The 25,723-nt window shown below is 37.3% G+C and overlaps 3 non-coding genes across 3 annotated transcripts; all 3 read left to right on the top strand.

Moving 5' to 3' along the window:
• The first annotated feature begins 47 nt into the window (after positions 1 to 47).
• Positions 48 to 210, top strand: LOC134992374 (U1 spliceosomal RNA). The gene has a single exon (XR_010196547.1). It is a non-coding gene; the product is annotated as a U1 spliceosomal RNA (small nuclear RNA).
• A 674-nt stretch (positions 211 to 884) lies between these two features.
• On the top strand, positions 885 to 1,048 carry LOC134992303 (U1 spliceosomal RNA). Its single transcript, XR_010196484.1, has one exon. It is a non-coding gene; the product is annotated as a U1 spliceosomal RNA (small nuclear RNA).
• A 152-nt stretch (positions 1,049 to 1,200) lies between these two features.
• LOC134991881 (U1 spliceosomal RNA) lies at positions 1,201 to 1,363 on the top strand. Its single transcript, XR_010196102.1, has one exon. It is a non-coding gene; the product is annotated as a U1 spliceosomal RNA (small nuclear RNA).
• Positions 1,364 to 25,723: the final 24,360 nt, after the last annotated feature.

Raw genomic sequence — 25,723 nt, 5'->3', positions numbered from 1 at the left:
ACAGGGGGGTGTCCGAGCAGCGACCCTCCCCAGCTCTAGCCCAACTCCTACTTACCTGCCAGGTGAGATACTATGATCATGAAGGTGCTTCTCCCAGGGCAAGGCTCACCCATTGCACTCTGGGTGTGCTGCCCCTGCAATTTCCCCAAATGTGGGAAACTTGACTGCATAATTTGTGTTTCCCCTGGTCGGCTCTCGTATAATTCAGATCTCTTTGTCTCAGGTCTCTCTCCAGCCTAGTTTGCTGTCTGTTTCCACTTCTCTTTTCTTGAGCCCCTCCCTTCTATACCCTTGTGCACTATCCTGACTTCTCCTCCCGTCTGCTTACTTTGTGCCTTCCAATGCACAATGCAAACTACAGGTAGTGCTGCAGGGCCCACACCCTTTTACTTGCCTTACAGAGCAGCTCTGGAGCTGTTACAGTGCCCAGCTGCTGCAAGAAATCAGCTTGAATGCTTCATGGGATGGGGCATGGCCAACATGAGCCCCACACCAAAGGAGGGTGGGGGTGTTTAATGCGATCTAGGGGTCATCCAAGCAGCGCAAAAGGCCGCCATGCCCTGCACGCCCCTTTTCTCTTTTCATATGCAGATGAGGGTTGAAGCCAACTTTGACCCACTGCTTGGATAACATCACCATATGCAAATCCATCTGCTGCAGGCCTTCCCCCAGGAATGCTTGCACTAGTTGTTGCATTTGGTTTGTTGTTTGGGGGTGCTTCAGTATTAGGCAGCCTTCTGCCCTCCCATGTTCATCTGAAAATATGTGTTCTCCCTGCAGTTGTTGTCCCCAGATGAGAGTTCCCTTGTGCTGCCTCAGTTGAATTAACTTTACTTGACAGAGATGTGCCTGAGCAGCGGCCCTCCCCAGCCCTATCCCAAATCATACTTATTTTGCATAGGAGACACCATGGTCATGAAGATTGTTCACCCAGGGTGAGGTTCATTCATTGCATTCTGGGTATGCTGACCCCTGTGATTTCCCCAAATGTGGGAAACTCGCCTGCATTATTTGTGGTAGTGGGGGACTGTGTTTGTGTTTTCCGCTGGTCAGCTCTGGTAAAAGTCAGATTTCTTTGTCTCAGATCTTCCTCTAGCCTTGTTCTTCTTTCGAGAGTTCCATTGTGCTGCCTCAGTTGGATCTCCTTCACTTGACAGGGGGGTGCCCGAGCAGCGACCCTCCCCAGCTCTAGCCCAACTCCTACTTACCTGCCAGGTGAGATACTATGATCTTGAAGGTGCTTCTCCCAGGGCAAGGCTCACCCATTGCACTCTGGCTGTGCTGCCCCTGCGATTTCCCCAAATGTGGGAAACTTGACTGCATAATTTGTGTTTCCCCTGGTCGGCTCTCGTATAATTCAGATCTATTTGTCTCAGGTCTCTCTCCAGCCTAGTTTGCTGTCTGTTTCCACTTCTCTTTTCTTGAGCCGCTCCCTTCTATGCCCTTGCGCACTATCCTGACTTCTCCCGTCTGATTACTTTGTGCCTTCCAACGCACAATGCGAACTACAGGTAGTGCTGCAGGGCCCACACCCTTTTATTTGCCTTACAGAGCAGCTCTGGAGCTGTTACAGTGCCCAGCTGCTGCAAGAAATCAGCTTGAATGCTTCAGGGGCTGGGGCATAGTCAACATGAGCCCCACACCGAAGGAGGGTGGAGGTGTTTAATGCGAACTAGGGGTCATCCAAGCGCCGCAAAAGGCCGCCATGCCCTGCATAACCCTTTTCTCTATTCATATGCAGATGAGGGTTCCAGCCAACTTTGGCCCACTGCTTGGATGACATCACCGTATGCAAATTCGTCTCCTGCAGACCTTCCCCCAGGAATGCTTGTACTAGTTATTGCATATGGTTTGATATTTGATGGTGCTTCAGTATTAGGCAGCCTTCCGCCCTCCCATGTTCATCTGAAAAGATGTGGTCTCCCTGCAGTTGTTGTCCCCAGACGAGAGTTCCCTTGTGCTTCCTCAGTTGAATCTCCTTAACTTGACGGGGGAGGGGCTGCCCGAGCAGCCACCCTCCCCAGCCCTATCCCAACTCATACTTATTTTGCATATGAGATCTCTATATCATGAAGATTGTTCTCACAGGGTGAGGTTCATCCATTATATTTTAAAATAGGAAGGTTCAAATTACATATTTGAATTGCATCTATGTGCTGGATTCAAATGTCCCCCCCCCCCTTCCTTTCTCAATTGTGCCCGTCAGCAGCTATTCTAAGGTTGCTGCCAATGGGTGTGACACATTAATTTCTTCTGTGGGGTACACTGGACTCCACAAGGATTCACATTGGGGTGTAGAGTAGGATCTTGATCTGAGGCACCAACCGGCTCAAAGCTTTTGACTGTTCCCAAGATGCTCAGTGCATTCTCCTCTATAACCCCGCTTCCATGAACAGGGAGCTCAGTTTGTAGTTGTTGCCTTCAGTAGCAGGCCACTTAACAGGGGCCTGCCTCAAGCAGCCTATTCTTAGCTATTAATTTTGACAAGAAAAGAAGAACTTTTTTTATGAGAATCTACAAGGGCTGCAGCAGGCTAGGTCTAATAGACATCTTTACTGCAGCTTCATCACTCCCAGCGGCACTGTATACTCCCGTGCCCTGGTTGCTGGGTCACTGCAGCGGAGGCTCCGGTTTCTTCCTAAGGTCAGTCACACACAATGTAACACCCCGGTATAACAAGTGTGTAAACTATGTGGAACAGGTCAGGGATACCTTGATGGACTATTCCTCCTTCAGCAGCAGCTCTTCTCTATTCCTGGCAGAGAGGCAAGGTTTCCCCAGACACAAAGAAAGGCAGGCAGGGCTTTGTATGAAAGAATAAATGGTTTACCACATAACTCAGAAAAGGAACTGATTACAGTAGGGAAGGGAAAGATTTGATTCAAGCAACTTAAACACAGACACCATATACACTTTAAGTCATTACACAAATGGTAATATAACTAAATCTGAGATTAATACTATGTTGCTTAGTAATAGAAATCAACTTATGCAGACAATATTTAAGTCCCAGATAACATTGGTGTCACTGCAGGGAGTCTCTATGTGCACGTTGGGGCCCGGTTATGTTGTTACATAGTTATATGCAGCTATTGTCTCCTTTAGCTGTGAACAAAATATTGTAGCTCTGTGTAGTAAAGATGATTGTTTAAAACAAACTGGAGCTGCTTCCCATGTAAATCGCTGCATAGGTATAGTAAATATAGGATAATGTCCTTTGCAGTGGAGTAGGTTTCAGTATAAATATGGATTTATCTCACCCAGTCAATAGATGTTTCTGAGGCAGTTTCCCCTCAGATGTAGGCCAGTCAGCATTGGTATAAAGGCTTTATACTCTCCTGTCTCTGACACTTGCTGTGCACTCTCTTGGCTGAGAGTGTCATGGCGTTCTTACTTGTTAATTGCTGCACTTCCACTGCTGTATTTTGCACTACTGCTTACTCTCTCATGCAATTTTCAGCTTATTTGTCTCCCCTCTCTCAGCTGCTCATCTCTGCGTAATGGCGTCGCCAGCTCTTTCCTCACCATGGCTCCAACTGACTTCTCAAACTGCTGTTCAATTTTCTTTTAAATAAACTTTATTTAAAATGGCACAGGCAACTACACTGTTGTCAAAAATGTCCTTGTTGTTATGGGATATCACACGTGCCCCCCCCCCAAAACATGCGTGTCCTCACGCATTTTGGTTTTATCCCTATATAAACTTCTCACTATATCCAGTCACATTCATTAGTGAACACAGATTATGTCTGAAACATTAACATTTATCAACATTTTTAACATCAGTATCTGATAGGTATAATTCCTTTTGTGCTATAGTACATTAACACATGCTCCTGGAGCAATCGGTTGAAATCTGGACAGTATATGGTCTTGAAAAGTTTGTCTAGGAAACCTCAACCCCCCTGCCATGGATGAGTATTGAACTCTTTCTAAACTGTCTTTGGGACATGCTGTACAAAACTGCAGCTGACTATGGTGGTTTTCTGTTTTGCAAGCCCTAGTCTTCTTGCCTCCTTGTCGGTGACAAACCACCTTAGTCTGCTGTAAATACATTTTATGAGCCTCTTCCATTCCATCTTGGGATTCAGTATCACAGCTGGTTTGGGACAATGGATTCTGGAGAGAAAGAGGCAGCAAGGTTCTTCTTACAGAACAGGTTGGACAGTTTCGGCACCATCTCTTGATGTCTTCCCTCATTTCAACCCAAAAGAACTTTTTCCAGATGCTTGTTTCCATCCTTTTGCACCCAGGGTGACCTGACTTGTCGTGATATTCTTCAAGCACATAACAAGCACTTTGTCTTGGAATTACAAGTTGACTGATCCTATAATGAGTATTAGGATCCACACTACATCGAACCAACTGTCCTTTCTCTTCAAACAGCCTTTCTCGCTGTCTCAACAACTTCAGGAGTTCTGGCGAGGATTCTTGCCTTTGTCGCTTGGTCAGGTATTTCCCAATCTTCAGTAAGGCTTTGAGGTGTCTTATCATCTGACTTTTATCTTGCAGGTGGTCAAAACTGGTTCCTTGAATAGGTTGCTCACAGTTTCTAGAACTGGATGCTATATTATTCATGCCTAACATTGAAGCATTCTTTCGGATAATCTGGACACTGGAGATGGGCATTTCTATCATTATTTGGCTAGCCTTATTTTTTTCATGTTCCTCTCTTACAGATAATTCTGTTATCATTCTTCCCTTTTGTTTGGCTATCCCAGGTTGAAGGCCTTGTTTCTCCTGGAGCTTGTCAGTTTGAAACTCTCCTTGGAGTGCTGCTACGAGCTCCTCACAGCAGTTCCGCAACACATTCATGCCCACTATCACTGGAGGCAATCCATCATCTTGGGCAGTGGTGATGATGAAGCCTTGCTGTGGTAGCACTGTTCGTCCGATTTGAATTTCAGCTTCCGAGTATCCTTTGCAAGGGATGCAGTGCCCATTGCTTGCAATCGGGTTTATCAATGTGGAAGTTGACGGAAACATCTGTTCCTCAGTCCAATGCTGCTCAAACTGTGTTGCTTGTATTGTGGTCACTTGTGATCCAGTGTCTAAGAGAGCGGGCATTGAGACTCCATTGATGCAAACTTGAACCACCGGGCTTTGGCTAACATAACGGGTTAACCACATGAATTTGGAGTTTAAATGATCTGGCTGCTCAAATTCTCTCTTAATTTGTCCGCTTCCTTCACAGCTTTGAAAAATGGGTCGCCTTTGGGAGGCAAAGTGGTTGGAAAAAAGTGTCTCCCTGTTTCTATGTAGGTCCCATTGGGAACTGTTCAGTGGTCTCCTCTCCTGGCACCATTCCATTTCTTCATGGAGCAGTGCCTGCTGTCTCTTCAGAATCTGCAGGTCTCTGCGCATCTCTGTCACACCACGTGTCAGTTCAGCCAGCAGACTTCGTAACTCACTAGAAGAGTCAAATATGCATGTCTTTGAACATGGCACTGTCACTCCTTTTACTGTAGGTGGGTAAGTAGCTCCTTTAAAACTTGACTCCTGGGCATCAGAATTCTCTTGATACCGTGGCATCTCTGGAATAGACTCTTGTGGAACAGCCCCTGAAGTAAGACTGGAGCCTAGAACTTTAATCGCAGCCTCTTTAAAATCCAGGAATGTGCTTCCAGGCTTCTGCAATCTCAATAGTCGCAGCTGAGTTTTACAAATTCGCCCCTTGCACCTTCAGTGAACTGGTCCAATAACATTTTCTCTTTGTCATGCACTTGCTCAGGGTCTGCTTGCTGAACATCTCTGAGTGCTTCCTGCAAGCTGAGGGCATAGCCCCGTAGTGACTCTCCTGGTTGTTGCTTTCGAGCAAAGAAGTGCATTTTAAGTTCTGACACTGTCCTTGTGTCAAATGTGGTAGCAAGCCTGTTGAGGATCTGGTCCACAGTCTTCTTCTCTTCAGTAGGCCAGGAAGTAACCTCTCTAAGTGCAAGCCCTTTCAACTGTCCCATCAAGATCTCCACCTTTTGCTGCTCTTTCAGCGGGTACAGACGAAACAAAGACTGCAGTAGTATCCTCATCAGTTTATTTTTGTCAATTACCATTTTAATAATCGGGTAAAGAAAATTAAGTGGATTTTTGAAAGAAAACAATACTGTCAATATACTATTAAAACAAATTAAAATGGTAAAAGTTATTGTACTTTAAGTAAAAATAAAAGAGCAAAAATATCAATCCCAGTTTTGGATTACTTTAATTAACAAAAAAAAAATGCATATAGCAGAGGATAGATTCAATCTGCCTACCTCTGGGCTATGGACCCAGCATGCTTCCATTACAGTACTCTGCTGCACATGTAATTGCAAGAGATCCTGAAGCACTCACTCATCATGGGAAAGTACCAATGTGTTTCTTCATTGGTTGATGGAAGAAACATCTTACAAAAACTCTCCAGATTATTGACTATTTAAAGTTTTTCTTGGAAACGTTCTAGATGAATGCTTATCAGCCTTTGTCAGTATGTACTTTTGCAAAGTGTCGCTGTGGCGCAATCAGTTAGTGTGTACGGCTATTAACCAAAAGGTTGGTGGTTCAATCCCACCCAGGGACGTAATTGACCTTGTTATCAGATTTTGGTGATCTTTAAGTAGACAAGTCAAAATTTCAAAAACCCCTGTTATGGTGTAGGGTACCTGGCCTTCTCTGATGTAATCAGAGTTAGATTTGATTCAGTGATTTTATAAAAACAGCTAGGAAGCACAATTTAGCAGTGGTTTGCAGAGAAAAAGAAATATGCTGGCAAAAAAATCCAATTGAGTGATTAAACAGCTCTTCATTTTCTGGCTTTACTTTTATGCTAACAAATTTGTACTCTGAAAAGTGTCCACAAAGCCAAATATCTGATTAACATCTTTGTAGGAATGGTTTTTCACCTATTACTAAATTAAACTTGCTTCATTGGAAAGGCAGCAAGATGCATCCTCATTTCAATATCTACTGAAATAATACAGGTTGACACCAGGAAACATTAACGCCACTGCATCCTTGCTGCTTTCTCATGTGGAAGTCTGTTTAATGTGAAAACAAGGTGATATCTAATTAGCACACAGGTAAGGAATTAAGAAAATCTTTATTTAAGGGTGAAGATGTTTCTCACAAAATCGTTGCTCCAATGCATCATTGAAATTCAAGCTGGAAAGATGATTTTAATACATCACTTGTACATTTTGTATTGCTCTTCTGGTGACAATGTAGTTTGTTTTTGTCAATTACCATTTTAATAATCGGGTAAAGAAAATTAAGTGGATTTTTGAAAGAAAACAATACTGTCAATATACTATTAAAACAAATTAAAATGGTAAAAGTTATTGTACTTTAAGTAAAAATAAAAGCTAAAATATCAATCCCAGTTTTGGATTACTTTAATGAACAAAAAAAAATGCATATAGCAAAGGATAGTTTCAATCTGCCTACCTCTGGGTTATGGACCCAGCATGCTTCCATTACAGTACTCTGCTGCACATGTAAGTGCAAGAGATCCTGAAGCACTCACTCATCATGCGAAAGTACCAATGTGTTTCTTCATTGGTTGCTGGAAGAAACATCTTACAAAAACTCTCCAGATTATTGACTTTTTAAAGTTTTTCTAGGAAACGTTCTAGATGAATGCTTATTAGTCTTTGTCAGTATTAACTTTTTGCAAAGTGTCTCTGTGGCGCAATCGGTTAGTGTGTTCAGCTATTAATCAAAAGGTTGGTGGTTCAATCCCACCCAGGGACGTGATTGACCTTGTGATCAGATTTTGGTGATATTTAAGTAGACAAGTCAAAATTGCAAACCCCCTCTTATGGTGTAGGGTACCTGGCCTTCTCTGATGTAATCAGAGTTAGATTTAATTAAGTGATTTTATAAAAAAAACAGCTAGGAAGCACAATTTAGCAGTGGGTTGCAGAGAAAAAGAAAAATGCTGGCAGAAAAATCCAATTGAGTGATTAAACAGCTCTTCATTTTCTGGCTTTATTTTTATGATAACAAATTTGTTCTCTGAAAAGTGTCCACAAAGCCAAGTATCTGATTAACATCTTTGTAGGGATGGTTTTTCACCTATTACTAAATTAAACTTGCTTCATTGGAAAGGCAGCAAGATGTATCCTCATTTCAATATCTACGGAAATAATACAGGTTGACACCATGAAACATTAACGCCACTGCATCTTTGCTGTTTTCTCATGTGGAAGTCTGTTTAATGTGAAAACAAGGTGATCTCTAATTAGCACACAGGTAAGGAATTAAGAAAATCTTTATTTAAGGGTGAAGATGTTTCTCACAAAATCGTTGCCCCAATGCATCATTGAAATCCAAGCTGGAAAGATGATTTTAATATATTACTTGAACATTTTATATTGCTCTTCTGGTGATAATGTAGTTTGTTTTTGTCAATTACCATTTTAATAATCGGGTAAAGAAAATTAAGTGGATTTTTGAAAGAAAACAATACTGTCAATATACTATTAAAACAAATTAAAATGGTAAAAGTTATTGTACTTTAAGTAAAAATAAAAGAGCAAAAATATCAATCCCAGTTTTGGATTACTTTAATTAACAAAAAAAAAATGCATATAGCAGAGGATAGTTTCAATCTGCCTACCTCTGGGTTATGGACCCAGCATGCTTCCATTACAGTACTCTGCTGCACATGTAAGTGCAAGAGATCCTGAAGCACTCACTCATCATGGGAAAGTACCAATGTGTTTCTTCATTGGTTGATGGAAGAAACATCTTACAAAAACTCTCCACATTATTGACTTTTTAAAATGTTTCTAGGAATCGTTCTAGATGAATGCTTATTAGCCTTTGTCAGTATGGACTTTTGCAAAGTGTTGCTGTGGTGCAATCAGTTACTGCGTAAGGCTATTAACCAAAAGGTTGGTGGTTCAATCCCACCCAGGGACGTAATTGACCTTGTTATCAGATTTTGGTGATCTTTATGTAGACAAGTCAAAATTTCGAAAACCCCTGTTATGGTGTAGGGTACCTGGCCTTCTCTGATGTAATCAGAGTTAGATTTGATTCAGTGATTTTATAAAAACAGCTAGGAAGCACAATTTAGCAGTGGGTTGCAGAGAAAAAGAAATATGCTGGCAAAAAAATCCAATTGAGTGATTAAATAGCTCTTCATTTTCTGGCTTTATTTTTATGCTAACAAATTTGTTCTCTGAAAAGTGTCCACAAAGCCAAGTATCTGATTAACATCTTTGTAGGGATGGTTTTTCACCTATTACTAAATTAAACTTGCTTCATTGGAAAGGCAGCAAGGTGCATCCTCATTTCAATATCTACTGAAATAATACAGGTTGACACCAGGAAACATTAACGCCACTGCATCCTTGCTGCTTTCTCATGTGGAAGTCTGTTTAATGTGAAAACAAGGTGATATCTAATTAGCACACAGGTAAGGAATTAAGAAAATCTTTATTTAAGGGTGAAGATGTTTCTCACAAAATCGTTGCCCCAATGCATCATTGAAATTCAAGCTGGAAAGATGATTTTAATATATCATTTGTACATTTTGTATTGCTCTTCTGGTGACAATGTAGTTTGTTTTTGTCAATTACCATTTTAATAATCGGGTAAAGAAAATTAATTGGATTTTTGAAAGATAACAATACTGTCAATATACTATTAAAACAAATTAAAATGGTAAAAGTTATTGTACTTTAAGTAAAAATAAAAGAGCAAAAATATCAATCCCAGTTTTGGATTACTTTAATTAACAAAAAAAAATGCATATAGCAGAGGATAGTTTCAATCTGCCTACCTCTGGGTTATGGACCCAGCATGCTTCCATTACAGTACTCTGCTGCACATGTAAGTGCAAGAGATCCTGAAGCACTCACTCATCATGGGAAAGTACCAATGTGTTTCTTCATTGGTTGATGGAAGAAACATCTTACAAAAACTCTCCACATTATTGACTTTTTAAAATGTTTCTAGGAATCGTTCTAGATGAATGCTTATTAGCCTTTGTCAGTATGGACTTTTGCAAAGTGTTGCTGTGGCGCAATCAGTTACTGTGTAAGGCTAATAACCAAAAGGTTGGTGGTTCAATCCCACCCAGGGACGTAATTGACCTTGTTATCAGATTTTGGTGATCTTTATGTAGACAAGTCAAAATTTCAAACCCCCTCTTATGGTGTAGGGTACCTGGCCTTCTCTGATGTAATCAGAGTTAGATTTGATTCAGTGATTTTATAAAAACAGCTAGGAAGCACAATTTAGCAGTGGGTTGCAGAGAAAAAGAAATATGCTGGCAAAAAAATCCAATTGAGTGATTAAACAGCTCTTCATTTTCTGGCTTTATTTTTATGCTAACAAATTTGTTCTCTGAAAAGTGTCCACAAAGCCAAGTTTCTGATTAACACCTTTGTAGGGATGGTTTTTCACCTATTACTAAATTAAACTTGCTTCATTGGAAAGGCTGCAAGATGCATCCTCATTTGAATATCTACTGAAATAATACAGGTTGACACCAGGAAACATTAACGCCACTGCATCCTTGCTGCTTTCTCATGTGGAAGTCTGTTTAATGTGAAAACAAGGTGATATCTAATTAGCACACAGGTAAGGAATTATGAAAATCTTTATTTAAGGGTGAAGATGTTTCTCACAAAATCGTTGCCCCAATGCATCATTGAAATTCAAGCTGGAAAGATTATTTTAATATATCACTTGTACATTTTGTATTGCTCTTCTGGTGACAATGTAGTTTGTTTTTGTCAATTACCATTTTAATAATCGGGTAAAGAAAATTAAGTGGATTTTTGAAAGAAAACAATACTGTCAATATACTATTAAAACAAATGAAAATGGTAAAAGTTATTGTACTTTAAGTAAAAATAAAAGAGCAAAAATATCAATCCCAGTTTTGGATTACTTTAATTAACAAAAAAAAAACGCATATAGCAGAGGATAGTTTCAATCTGCCTACCTCTGGGCTATGGACCCAGCATGCTTCCATTACAGTACTCTGCTGCACATGTAATTGCAAGAGATCCTGAAGTACTCACTCATCATGGGAAAGTACCAATGTGTTTCTTCATTGGTTGATGGAAGAAACATCTTACAAAAACTCTCCAGATTATTGACTACTTAAAGTTTTTCTAGGAAACGTTCTAGATGAATGCTTATTAGCCTTTGTCAGTATGTACTTTTGCAAAGTGTCGCTGTGGCGCAATCAGTTAGTGTGTACGGCTATTAACCAAAAGGTTGGTGGTTCAATCCCACCCAGGGATGTAATTGACCTTGTTATCAGATTTTGGTGATCTTTAAGTAGACAAGTCAAAATTTCAAAAACCCCTGTTATGGTGTTGGGTACCTGGCCTTCTCTGATGTAATCAGAGTTAGATTTGATTCAGTGATTTTATAAAAACAGCTAGGAAGCACAATTTAGCAGTGGTTTGCAGAGAAAAAGAAATATGCTGGCAAAAAAATCCAATTGAGTGATTAAACAGCTCTTCATTTTCTGGCTTTATTTATATGCTAACAAATTTGTTCTCTGAAAAGTGTCCACAAAGCCAAGTATCTGATTAACATCTTTGTAGGGATGGTTTTTCACCTATTACTAAATTAAACTTGCTTCATTGGAAAGGCAGCAAGATGCATCCTCATTTCAATATCTACTGAAATAATACAGGTTGACACCAGGAAACATTAATGCCACTGCATCCTTGCTGCTTTCTCATGTGGAAGTCTGTTTAATGTGAAAACAAGGTGATATCTAATTAGCACACAGGTAAGGAATTAAGAAAATCTTTATTTAAGGGTGAAGATGTTTCTCACAAAATCGTTGCCCCAATGCATCATTGAAATTCAAGCTGGAAAGATGATTTTAATATATCACTTGTACATTTTGTATTGCTCTTCTGGTGACAATGTAGTTTGTTTTTGTCAATTACCATTTTAATAATAGGGTAAAGAAAATTAAGTGGATTTTTGAAAGAAAACAATACTGTCAATATACTATTAAAACAAATTAAAATGGTAAAAGTTATTGTACTTTAAGTAAAAATAAAAGAGCAAAAATATCAATCCCAGTTTTGGATTACTTTAATTAACAAAAAAAAATGCATATAGCAGAGGATAGTTTCAATCTGCCTACCTCTGGGTTAAGGGGCCCAGCATGCTTCCATTGCAGTACTCTGCTGCACATGTAAGTGCAAGAGAACCTGAAGCACTCACTCATCATGGGAAAGTACCAATGCGTTTCTTCATTGGTTGATGGAAGAAACATCTTACAAAAACTCTCCAGATTATTGACTTTTTAAAGTTTTCTAGGAAACGTTCTAGATGAATGCTTATTAGCCTTTGTCAGTATGTACTTTTGCAAAGTGTCTCTGTGGTGCAATCGGTTAGTGTGTTTGGTTATTAACCAAAGGGTTGGTGGTTCAATCCCACCCAGGGATGTTATTGACCTTGTCATCAGATTTTGGTGATCTTTAAGTAGACAAGTCAAAATTTCAAACCCCCTCTTATGGTGTAGGGTACCTGGCCTACTCTGATGTAATCAGAGTTAGATTTGATTAAGTGATTTTATCAAAAAACAGCTAGGAAGCACAATTTAGCAGTGGTTTGCAGAGAAAATGAAATATGCTGGCAGAAAAATCCAATTGAGTGATTAAACAGCTCTTCATTTTCTGGCTTTATTTTTATGCTAACTAATTTGTTCTCTGAAAAGTGTCCACAAAGCCAAGTATCGGATTAACATCTTTGTAGGGATGGTTTTTCACCTATTACTAAATTAAACTTGCTTCATTGGAAAGGCAGCAAGATGCATCCTCATTTCAATATCTACTGAAATAATACAGGTTGACACCAGGAAACATTAACGCCACTGCATCCTTGCTGCTTTCTCATGTGGAAGTCTGTTTAATGTGAAAACAAGGTGATATCTAATTAGCACACAGGTAAGGAATTAAGAAAATCTTTATTTAAGGGTAAGATGTTTCTCACAAAATCGTTGCCCCAATGCATCATTGAAATTCAAGCTGGAAAGATGATTTTAATATATCATTTGTACATTTTGTATTGCTCTTCTGGTGACAATGTAGTTTGTTTTTGTCAATTACCATTTTAATAATCGGGTAAAGAAAATTAATTGGATTTTTGAAAGAAAACAATACTGTCAATATACTATTAAAACAAATTAAAATGGTAAAAGTTATTGTACTTTAAGTAAAAATAAAAGAGCAAAAATATCAATCCCAGTTTTGGATTACTTTAATTAACAAAAAAAAATGCATATAGCAGAGGATAGTTTCAATCTGCCTACCTCTGGGTTATGGACCCAGCATGCTTCCATTACAGTACTCTGCTGCACATGTAAGTGCAAGAGATCCTGAAGCACTCACTCATCATGGGAAAGTACCAATGTGTTTCTTCATTGGTTGATGGAAGAAACATCTTACAAAAACTCTCCACATTATTGACTTTTTAAAATGTTTCTAGGAATCGTTCTAGATGAATGCTTATTAGCCTTTGTCAGTATGGACTTTTGCAAAGTGTTGCTGTGGCGCAATCAGTTACTGTGTAAGGCTATTAACCAAAAGGTTGGTGGTTCAATCCCACCCAGGGATGTAATTGACCTTGTTATCAGATTTTGGTGATCTTTATGTAGACAAGTCAAAATTTCAAACCCCCTCTTATGGTGTAGGGTACCTGGCCTTCTCTGATGTAATCAGAGTTAGATTTGATTCAGTGATTTTATAAAAACAGCTAGGAAGCACAATTTAGCAGTGGGTTGCAGAGAAAAAGAAATATGCTGGCAAAAAAATCCAATTGAGTGATTAAACAGCTCTTCATTTTCTGGCTTTATTTTTATGCTAACAAATTTGTTCTCTGAAAAGTGTCCACAAAGCCAAGTTTCTGATTAACACCTTTGTAGGGATGGTTTTTCACCTATTACTAAATTAAACTTGCTTCATTGGAAAGGCAGCAAGATGCATCCTCATTTGAATATCTACTGAAATAATACAGGTTGACACCAGGAAACATTAACGCCACTGCATCCTTGCTGCTTTCTCATGTGGAAGTCTGTTTAATGTGAAAACAAGGTGATATCTAATTAGCACACAGGTAAGGAATTAAGAAAATCTTTATTTAAGGGTGAAGATGTTTCTCACAAAATCGTTGCCCCAATGCATCATTGAAATTCAAGCTGGAAAGATGATTTTAATATATCACTTGTACATTTTGTATTGCTCTTCTGGTGACAATGTAGTTTGTTTTTGTCAATTACCATTTTAATAATCGGGTAAAGAAAATTAAGTGGATTTTTGAAAGAAAACAATACTGTCAATATACTATTAAAACAAATGAAAATGGTAAAAGTTATTGTACTTTAAGTAAAAATAAAAGAGCAAAAATATCAATCCCAGTTTTGGATTACTTTAATTAACAAAAAAAAACGCATATAGCAGAGGATAGTTTCAATCTGCCTACCTCTGGGCTATGGACCCAGCATGCTTCCATTACAGTACTCTGCTGCACATGTAATTGCAAGAGATCCTGAAGTACTCACTCATCATGGGAAAGTACCAATGTGTTTCTTCATTGGTTGATGGAAGAAACATCTTACAAAAACTCTCCAGATTATTGACTACTTAAAGTTTTTCTAGGAAACGTTCTAGATGAATGCTTATTAGCCTTTGTCAGTATGCACTTTTGCAAAGTGTCGCTGTGGCGCAATCAGTTAGTGTGTACGGCTATTAACCAAAAGGTTGGTGGTTCAATCCCACCCAGGGATGTAATTGACCTTGTTATCAGATTTTGGTGATCTTTAAGTAGACAAGTCAAAATTTCAAAAACCCCTGTTATGGTGTAGGGTACCTGGCCTTCTCTGATGTAATCAGAGTTAGATTTGATTCAGTGATTTTATAAAAACAGCTAGGAAGCACAATTTAGCAGTGGTTTGCAGAGAAAAAGAAATATGCTGGCAAAAAAATCCAATTGAGTGATTAAACAGCTCTTCATTTTCTGGCTTTATTTTTATGCTAACAAATTTGTTCTCTGAAAAGTGTCCACAAAGCCAAGTATCTGATTAACATCTTTGTAGGGATGGTTTTTCACCTATTACTAAATTAAACTTGCTTCATTGGAAAGGCAGCAAGATGCATCCTCATTTCAATATCTACTGAAATAATACAGGTTGACACCAGGAAACATTAACGCCACTGCATCCTTGCTGCTTTCTCATGTGGAAGTCTGTTTAATGTGAAAACAAGGTGATATCTAATTAGCACACAGGTAAGGAATTAAGAAAATCTTTATTTAAGGGTGAAGATGTTTCTCACAAAATCGTTGCCCCAATGCATCATTGAAATTCAAGCTGGAAAGATGATTTTAATATATCACTTGTACATTTTGTATTGCTCTTCTGGTGACAATGTAGTTTGTTTTTGTCAATTACCATTTTAATAATAGGGTAAAGAAAATTAAGTGGATTTTTGAAAGAAAACAATACTGTCAATATACTATTAAAACAAATTAAAATGGTAAAAGTTATTGTACTTTAAGTAAAAATAAAAGAGCAAAAATATCAATCCCAGTTTTGGATTACTTTAATTAACAAAAAAAAATGCATATAGCAGAGGATAGTTTCAATCTGCCTACCTCTGGGTTAAGGGGCCCAGCATGCTTCCATTGCAGTACTCTGCTGCACATGTAAGTGCAAGAGAACCTGAAGCACTCACTCATCATGGGAAAGTACCAATGCGTTTCTTCATTGGTTGATGGAAGAAACATCTTACAAAAACTCTCCAGATTATTGACTTTTTAAAGTTTTCTAGGAAACGGTCTAGATGAATGCTTATTAGCCTTTGTCAGTATGTACTTTTGCAAAGTGTCTCTGTGGTGCAATCGGTTAGTGTGTTTGGTTATTAACCAAAGGGTTGGTGGTTCAATCCCACCCAGGGATGTTATTGACCTTGTCATCAGATTTTGGTGATCTTTAAGTAGACAAGTCAAAATTTCAAACCCCCTCTTATGGTGTAGGGTACCTGGCCTACTCTGATGTAATCAGAGTTAGATTTGATTAAGTGATTTTATCAAAAAACAGCTAGGAAGCACAATTTAGCAGTGGTTTGCAGAGAAAATGAAATATGCTGGCAGAAAAATCCAATTGAGTGATTAAACAGCTCTTCATTTTCTGGCTTTATTTTTATGCTAACTAATTTGTTCTCTGAAAAGTGTCCACAAAGCCAAGTATCGGATTAACATCTTTGTAGGGATGGTTTTTCACCTATTACTAAATTAAACTTGCTTCATTGGAAAGGCAGCAAGATGCATCCTCATTTCAATATCTACTGAAATAATACAGGTTGACACCAGGAAACATTAACGCCACTGCATCCTTGCTGCTTTCTCATGTGGAAGTCTGTTTAATGTGAAAACAAGGTGATATCTAATTAGCACACAGGTAAGGAATTAAGAAAATCTTTATTTAAGGGTAAGATGTTTCTCACAAAATCGTTGCCCCAATGCATCATTGAAATTCAAGCTGGAAAGATGATTTTAATATATCATTTGTACATTTTGTATTGCTCTTCTGGTGACAATGTAGTTTGTTTTTGTCAATTACCATTTTAATAATCGGGTAAAGAAAATTAATTGGATTTTTGAAAGAAAACAATACTGTCAATATACTATTAAAACAAATTAAAATGGTAAAAGTTATTGTACTTTAAGTAAAAATAAAAGAGCAAAAATATCAATCCCAGTTTTGGATTACTTTAATTAACAAAAAAAAATGCATATAGCAGAGGATAGTTTCAATCTGCCTACCTCTGGGTTAAGGACCCAGCATGCTTCCATTACAGTACTCTGCTGCACATGTAAGTGCAAGAGATCCTGAAGCACTCACTCATCATGGGAAAGTACCAATGTGTTTCTTCATTGGTTGATGGAAGAAACATCTTACAAAAACTCTCCACATTATTGACTTTTTAAAATGTTTCTAGGAATCGTTCTAGATGAATGCTTATTAGCCTTTGTCAGTATGGACTTTTGCAAAGTGTTGCTGTGGCGCAATCAGTTACTGTGTAAGGCTATTAACCAAAAGGTTGGTGGTTCAATCCCACCCAGGGACGTAATTGACCTTGTTATCAGATTTTGGTGATCTTTATGTAGACAAGTCAAAATTTCAAACCCCCTCTTATGGTGTAGGGTACCTGGCCTTCTCTGATGTAATCAGAGTTAGATTTGATTCAGTGATTTTATAAAAACAGCTAGGAAGCACAATTTAGCAGTGGGTTGCAGAGAAAAAGAAATATGCTGGCAAAAAAATCCAATTGAGTGATTAAACAGCTCTTCATTTTCTGGCTTTATTTTTATGCTAACAAATTTGTTCTCTGAAAAGTGTCCACAAAGCCAAGTTTCTGATTAACACCTTTGTAGGGATGGTTTTTCACCTATTACTAAATTAAACTTGCTTCATTGGAAAGGCAGCAAGATGCATCCTCATTTGAATATCTACTGAAATAATACAGGTTGACACCAGGAAACATTAACGCCACTGCATCCTTGCTGCTTTCTCATGTGGAAGTCTGTTTAATGTGAAAACAAGGTGATATCTAATTAGCACACAGGTAAGGAATTAAGAAAATCTTTATTTAAGGGTGAAGATGTTTCTCACAAAATCGTTGCCCCAATGCATCATTGAAATTCAAGCTGGAAAGATGATTTTAATATATCACTTGTACATTTTGTATTGCTCTTCTGGTGACAATGTAGTTTGTTTTTGTCAATTACCATTTTAATAATCGGGTAAAGAAAATTAAGTGGATTTTTGAAAGAAAACAATACTGTCAATATACTATTAAAACAAATGAAAATGGTAAAAGTTATTGTACTTTAAGTAAAAATAAAAGAGCAAAAATATCAATCCCAGTTTTGGATTACTTTAATTAACAAAAAAAACGCATATAGCAGAGGATAGTTTCAATCTGCCTACCTCTGGGTTATGGACCCAGCATGCTTCCATTACAGTACTCTGCTGCACATGTAATTGCAAGAGATCCTGAAGTACTCACTCATCATGGGAAAGTACCAATGTGTTTCTTCATTGGTTGATGGAAGAAACATCTTACAAAAACTCTCCAGATTATTGACTACTTAAAGTTTTTCTAGGAAACGTTCTAGATGAATGCTTATTAGCCTTTGTCAGTATGTACTTTTGCAAAGTGTCGCTGTGGCGCAATCAGTTAGTGTGTACGGCTATTAACCAAAAGGTTGGTGGTTCAATCCCACCCAGGGATGTAATTGACCTTGTTATCAGATTTTGGTGATCTTTAAGTAGACAAGTCAAAATTTCAAAAACCCCTGTTATGGTGTAGGGTACCTGGCCTTCTCTGATGTAATCAGAGTTAGATTTGATTCAGTGATTTTATAAAAACAGCTAGGAAGCACAATTTAGCAGTGGTTTGCAGAGAAAAAGAAATATGCTGGCAAAAAAATCCAATTGAGTGATTAAACAGCTCTTCATTTTCTGGCTTTATTTTTATGCTAACAAATTTGTTCTCTGAAAAGTGTCCACAAAGCCAAGTATCTGATTAACATCTTTGTAGGGATGGTTTTTCACCTATTACTAAATTAAACTTGCTTCATTGGAAAGGCAGCAAGATGCATCCTCATTTCAATATCTACTGAAATAATACAGGTTGACACCAGGAAACATTAACGCCACTGCATCCTTGCTGCTTTCTCATGTGGAAGTCTGTTTAATGTGAAAACAAGGTGATATCTAATTAGCACACAGGTAAGGAATTAAGAAAATCTTTATTTAAGGGTGAAGATGTTTCTCACAAAATCGTTGCCCCAATGCATCATTGAAATTCAAGCTGGAAAGATGATTTTAATATATCACTTGTACATTTTGTATTGCTCTTCTGGTGACAATGTAGTTTGTTTTTGTCAATTACCATTTTAATAATAGGGTAAAGAAAATTAAGTGGATTTTTGAAAGAAAACAATACTGTCAATATACTATTAAAACAAATTAAAATGGTAAAAGTTATTGTACTTTAAGTAAAAATAAAAGAGCAAAAATATCAATCCCAGTTTTGGATTACTTTAATTAACAAAAAAAAAATGCATATAGCAGAGGATAGTTTCAATCTGCCTACCTCTGGGTTAAGGGGCCCAGCATGCTTCCATTGCAGTACTCTGCTGCACATGTAAGTGCAAGAGATCCTGAAGCACTCACTCATCATGGGAAAGTACCAATGCGTTTCTTCATTGGTTGATGGAAGAAACATCTTACAAAAACTCTCCAGATTATTGACTTTTTAAAGTTTTCTAGGAAACGTTCTAGATGAATGCTTATTAGCCTTTGTCAGTATGTACTTTTGCAAAGTGTCTCTGTGGTGCAATCGGTTAGTGTGTTTGGTTATTAACCAAAGGGTTGGTGGTTCAATCCCACCCAGGGATGTTATTGACCTTGTCATCAGATTTTGGTGATCTTTAAGTAGACAAGTCAAAATTTCAAACCCCCTCTTATGGTGTAGGGTACCTGGCCTACTCTGATGTAATCAGAGTTAGATTTGATTAAGTGATTTTATCGAAAAACAGCTAGGAAGCACAATTTAGCAGTGGTTTGCAGAGAAAATGAAATATGCTGGCAGAAAAATCCAATTGAGTGATTAAACAGCTCTTCATTTTCTGGCTTTATTTTTATGCTAACTAATTTGTTCTCTAAAAAGTGTCCACAAAGCCAAGTATCGGATTAACATCTTTGTAGGGATGGTTTTTCACCTATTACTAAATTAAACTTGCTTCATTGGAAAGGCAGCAAGATGCATCCTCATTTCAATATCTACTGAAATAATACAGGTTGACACCAGGAAACATTAACGCCACTGCATCCTTGCTGCTTTCTCATGTGGAAGTCTGTTTAATGTGAAAACAAGGTGATATCTAATTAGCACACAGGTAAGGAATTAAGAAAATCTTTATTTAAGGGTAAGATGTTTCTCACAAAATCGTTGCCCCAATGCATCATTGAAATTCAAGCTGGAAAGATGATTTTAATATATCACTTGTACATTTTGTATTGCTCTTCTGGTGACAATGTAGTTTGTTTTTGTCAATTACCATTTTAATAATCGGGTAAAGAAAATTAAGTGGATTTTTGAAAGAAAACAATACTGTCAATATACTATTAAAACAAATTAAAATGGTAAAAGTTATTGTACTTTAAGTAAAAATAAAAGAGCAAAAATATCAATACCAGTTTTGGATTACTTTAATTAACAAAAAAAAATGCATATAGCAGAGGATAGTTTCAATCTGCCTACCTCTGGGTTATGGACCCAGCATGCTTCCATTACAGTCCTCTGCTGCACATGTAAGTGCAAGAGATCCTGAAGCACTCACTCATCATGGGAAAGTACCAATGTGTTTCTTCATTGGTTGATGGAAGAAACATCTTACAAAAACTCTCCACATTATTGACTTTTTAAAATGTTTCTAGGAATCGTTCTAGATGAATGCTTATTAGCCTTTGTCAGTATGGACTTTTGCAAAGTGTTGCTGTGGCGCAATCAGTTACTGTGTAAGGCTATTAACCAAAAGGTTGGTGGTTCAATCCCACCCAGGGATGTAATTGACCTTGTTATCAGATTTTGGTGATCTTTATGTAGACAAGTCAAAATTTCGAAAACCCCTGTTATGGTGTAGGGTACCTGGCCTTCTCTGATGTAATCAGAGTTAGATTTGATTCAGTGATTTTATAAAAACAGCTAGGAAGCACAATTTAGCAGTGGGTTGCAGAGAAAAAGAAATATGCTGGCAAAAAAATCCAATTGAGTGATTAAATAGCTCTTCATTTTCTGGCTTTATTTTTATGCTAACAAATTTGTTCTCTGAAAAGTGTCCACAAAGCCAAGTATCTGATTAACATCTTTGTAGGGATGGTTTTTCACCTATTACTAAATTAAACTTGCTTCATTGGAAAGGCAGCAAGATGCATCCTCATTTCAATATCTACTGAAATAATACAGGTTGACACCAGGAAACATTAACGCCACTGCATCCTTGCTGCTTTCTCATGTGGAAGTCTGTTTAATGTGAAAACAAGGTGATATCTAATTAGCACACAGGTAAGGAATTAAGAAAATCTTTATTTAAGGGTGAAGATGTTTCTCACAAAATCGTTGCCCCAATGCATCATTGAAATTCAAGCTGGAAAGATGATTTTAATATATCATTTGTACATTTTGTATTGCTCTTCTGGTGACAATGTAGTTTGTTTTTGTCAATTACCATTTTAATAATCGGGTAAAGAAAATTAATTGGATTTTTGAAAGAAAACAATACTGTCAATATACTATTAAAACAAATTAAAATGGTAAAAGTTATTGTACTTTAAGTAAAAATAAAAGAGCAAAAATATCAATCCCAGTTTTGGATTACTTTAATTAACAAAAAAAATGCATATAGCAGAGGATAGTTTCAATCTGCCTACCTCTGGGTTATGGACCCAGCATGCTTCCATTACAGTACTCTGCTGCACATGTAAGTGCAAGAGATCCTGAAGCACTCACTCATCATGGGAAAGTACCAATGTGTTTCTTCATTGGTTGATGGAAGAAACATCTTACAAAAACTCTCCACATTATTGACTTTTTAAAATGTTTCTAGGAATCGTTCTAGATGAATGCTTATTAGCCTTTGTCAGTATGTACTTTTGCAAAGTGTCGCTGTGGCGCAATCAGTTAGTGTGTACGGCTATTAACCAAAAGGTTGGTGGTTCAATCCCACCTAGGGATGTAATTGACCTTGTTATCAGATTTTGGTGATCTTTAAGTAGACAAGTCAAAATTTCAAAAACCCCTGTTATGGTGTAGGGTACCTGGCCTTCTCTGATGTAATCAGAGTTAGATTTGATTCAGTGATTTTATAAAAACAGCTAGGAAGCACAATTTAGCAGTGGTTTGCAGAGAAAAAGAAATATGCTGGCAAAAAAATCCAATTGAGTGATTAAACAGCTCTTCATTTTCTGGCTTTATTTTTATGCTAACAAATTTGTTCTCTGAAAAGTGTCCACAAAGCCAAGTATCTGATTAACATCTTTGTAGGGATGGTTTTTCACCTATTACTAAATTAAACTTGCTTCATTGGAAAGGCAGCAAGATGCATCCTCATTTCAATATCTACTGAAATAATACAGGTTGACACCAGGAAACATTAACGCCACTGCATCCTTGCTGCTTTCTCATGTGGAAGTCTGTTTAATGTGAAAACAAGGTGATATCTAATTAGCACACAGGTAAGGAATTAAGAAAATCTTTATTTAAGGGTGAAGATGTTTCTCACAAAATCGTTGCCCCAATGCATCATTGAAATTCAAGCTGGAAAGATGATTTTAATATATCACTTGTACATTTTGTATTGCTCTTCTGGTGACAATGTAGTTTGTTTTTGTCAATTACCATTTTAATAATAGGGTAAAGAAAATTAAGTGGATTTTTGAAAGAAAACAATACTGTCAATATACTATTAAAACAAATTAAAATGGTAAAAGTTATTGTACTTTAAGTAAAAATAAAAGAGCAAAAATATCAATCCCAGTTTTGGATTACTTTAATTAACAAAAAAAAAATGCATATAGCAGAGGATAGTTTCAATCTGCCTACCTCTGGGTTAAGGGGCCCAGCATGCTTCCATTGCAGTACTCTGCTGCACATGTAAGTGCAAGAGATCCTGAAGCACTCACTCATCATGGGAAAGTACCAATGCGTTTCTTCATTGGTTGATGGAAGAAACATCTTACAAAAACTCTCCAGATTATTGACTTTTTAAAGTTTTCTAGGAAACGTTCTAGATGAATGCTTATTAGCCTTTGTCAGTATGTTCTTTTGCAAAGTGTCTCTGTGGTGTAATCGGTTAGTGTGTTTGGTTATTAACCAAAGGGTTGGTGGTTCAATCCCACCCAGGGATGTTATTGACCTTGTCATCAGATTTTGGTGATCTTTAAGTAGACAAGTCAAAATTTCAAACCCCCTCTTATGGTGTAGGGTACCTGGCCTACTCTGATGTAATCAGAGTTAGATTTGATTAAGTGATTTTATAAAAAAACAGCTAGGAAGCACAATTTAGCAGTGGTTTGCAGAGAAAATGAAATATGCTGACAGAAAAATCCAATTGAGTGATTAAACAGCTCTTCATTTTCTGGCTTTATTTTTATGCTAACTAATTTGTTCTCTGAAAAGTGTCCACAAAGCCAAGTATCGGATTAACATCTTTGTAGGGATGGTTTTTCACCTATTACTAAATTAAACTTGCTTCATTGGAAAGGCAGCAAGATGCATCCTCATTTCAATATCTACTGAAATAATACAGGTTGACACCAGGAAACATTAACGCCACTGCATCCTTGCTGCTTTCTCATGTGGAAGTCTGTTTAATGTGAAAACAAGGTGATATCTAATTAGCACACAGGTAAGGAATTAAGAAAATCTTTATTTAAGGGTAAGATGTTTCTCACAAAATCGTTGCCCCAATGCATCATTGAAATTCAAGCTGTAAAGATGATTTTAATATATCACTTGTACATTTTGTATTGCTCTTCTGGTGACAATGTAGTTTGTTTTTGTCAATTACCATTTTAATAATCGGGTAAAGAAAATTAAGTGGATTTTTGAAAGAAAACAATACTGTCTATATACTATTAAAACAAATTAAAAAGGTAAAAGTTATTGTACTTTAAGTAAAATAAAAAGAGCAAAAATATCAATCCCAGTTTTGGATTACTTTAATTAACAAAAAAAATGCATATAGCAGAGGATAATTTCAATCTGCCTACCTCTGGGTTATGGACCCAGCATGCTTCCATTACAGTACTCTGCTGCACATGTAAGTGCAAGAGATCCTGAAGCACTCACTCATCATGGGAAAGTACCAATGTGTTTCTTCATTGGTTGATGGAAGAAACATCTTACAAAAACTCTCCAGATTATTGACTATTTAAAGTTTTTCTAGGAAACGTTCTAGATGAATGCTTATTAGCCTTTGTCAGTATGTACTTTCACAAAGTGTCGCTGTAGCGCAATCAGTTAGTGTGTACGGCTATTAACCAAAAAGTTGGTGGTTCAATCCCACCCAGGGACGTAATTGACCTTGTGATCAGATTTTGGTGATATTTAAGTAGACAAGTCAAAATTTCAAACCCTCTCTTATGGTGTAGGGTACCTGGCCTACTCTGATGTAATCAGTTAGATTTGATTAAGTGATTTTATGAAAAAAAACAGCTAGGAAGCACAATTTAGCAGTGGGTTGCAGAGAAAAAGAAATATGCTGGCAGAAAAATCCAATTGAGTGATTAAACAGCTCTTCATTTTCTGGCTTTATTTTTATGCTAACAAATTTGTTCTCTGAAAAGAGTCCACAAAGCCAAGTATCTGATTAACACCTTTGTAGGGATGGTTTTTCACCTATTACTAAATTAAACATGCTTCATTGGAAAGGCAGCAATATGCATCCTCATTTCAATATCTACTGAAATAATACAGGTTGACACCAGGAAACATTAACGCCACTGCATCCTTGCTGCTTTCTCATGTGGAAGTCTGTTTAATGTGAAAACAAGGTGATATCTAATTAGCACACAGGTAAGGAATTAAGAAAATCTTTATTTAAGGGTGAAGAGGTTTCTCACAAAATCGTTGCCCCAATGCATCATTGAAATTCAAGCTGGAAAGATGATTTTAATATATCACTTGTACATTTTGTATTGCTCTTCTGGTGACAATGTAGTTTGTTTTTGTCAATTACCATTTTAATAATAGGGTAAAGAAAATTAAGTGGATTTTTGAAAGAAAACAATACTGTCAATATACTATTAAAACAAATTAAAATAATAAAAGTTATTGTACTTTAAGTAAAAATAAAAGAGCAAAAATATCAATCCCAGTTTTGGATTACTTTAATTAACAAAAAAAAATGCATATAGCAGAGGATAGTTTCAATCTGCCTACCTCTGGGTTATGGGCCCAGCATGCTTCCATTGCAGTACTCTGTGCACATGTAAGTGCAAGAGATCCTGAAGCACTCACTCATCATGGGAAAGTACCAATGTGTTTCTTCATTGGTTGATGGAAGAAACATCTTACAAAAACTCTCCAGATTATTGACTTTTTAAAGTTTTTCTAGGAAACGTTCTAGATGAATGCTTATTAGCCTTTGTCAGTATATACTTTTGCAATGTGTCTCTGTGGCGCAATCAGTTAGCGTGTTCGGTTATTAACCAAAAGGTTGGTGGTTCAATCCTACCCAGGGACGTAATTTACCTTGTTATCAGATTTTGGTGATCTTTAAGTAGACAAGTCAAAATTTCAAACCCCCTCTTATGGTGTAGGGTACCTGGCCTTCTCTGATGTAATCAGAGTTAGATTTGATTAAGTGATTTTATAAAAGAACAGCTAGGAAGCACAACTTAGCAGTGGGTTGCAGAGAAAAAGAAATACGCTTGCAGAAAAATCCAATTGAGTGATTAAACAGCTCTTCATTTTCTGGCTTTATTTTTATGCTAACAAATTTGTTCTCTGAAAAGTGTCCACAAAGCCAAGTATCTGATTAACACCTTTGTAGGGATGGTTTTTCACCTATTACTAAATTAAACTTGCTTCATTGGAAAGGCAGCAAGTGATGTCATCCAAGCAGTGGGTCAAAGTTGGCTTCATCCCTCGTCTGCTTATGAAAAGAGAAAAGGGATATGCAGGGCATGGCG

The sequence above is a fragment of the Pseudophryne corroboree genome, unplaced genomic scaffold (assembly GCF_028390025.1).
Source record: "Pseudophryne corroboree isolate aPseCor3 unplaced genomic scaffold, aPseCor3.hap2 scaffold_121, whole genome shotgun sequence".
Taxonomy (NCBI): Eukaryota; Metazoa; Chordata; class Amphibia; order Anura; family Myobatrachidae; genus Pseudophryne; species Pseudophryne corroboree.
Note: the sequence above shows the minus strand (reverse complement) of the source record. Positions and strands in the feature narration are given on the sequence as shown.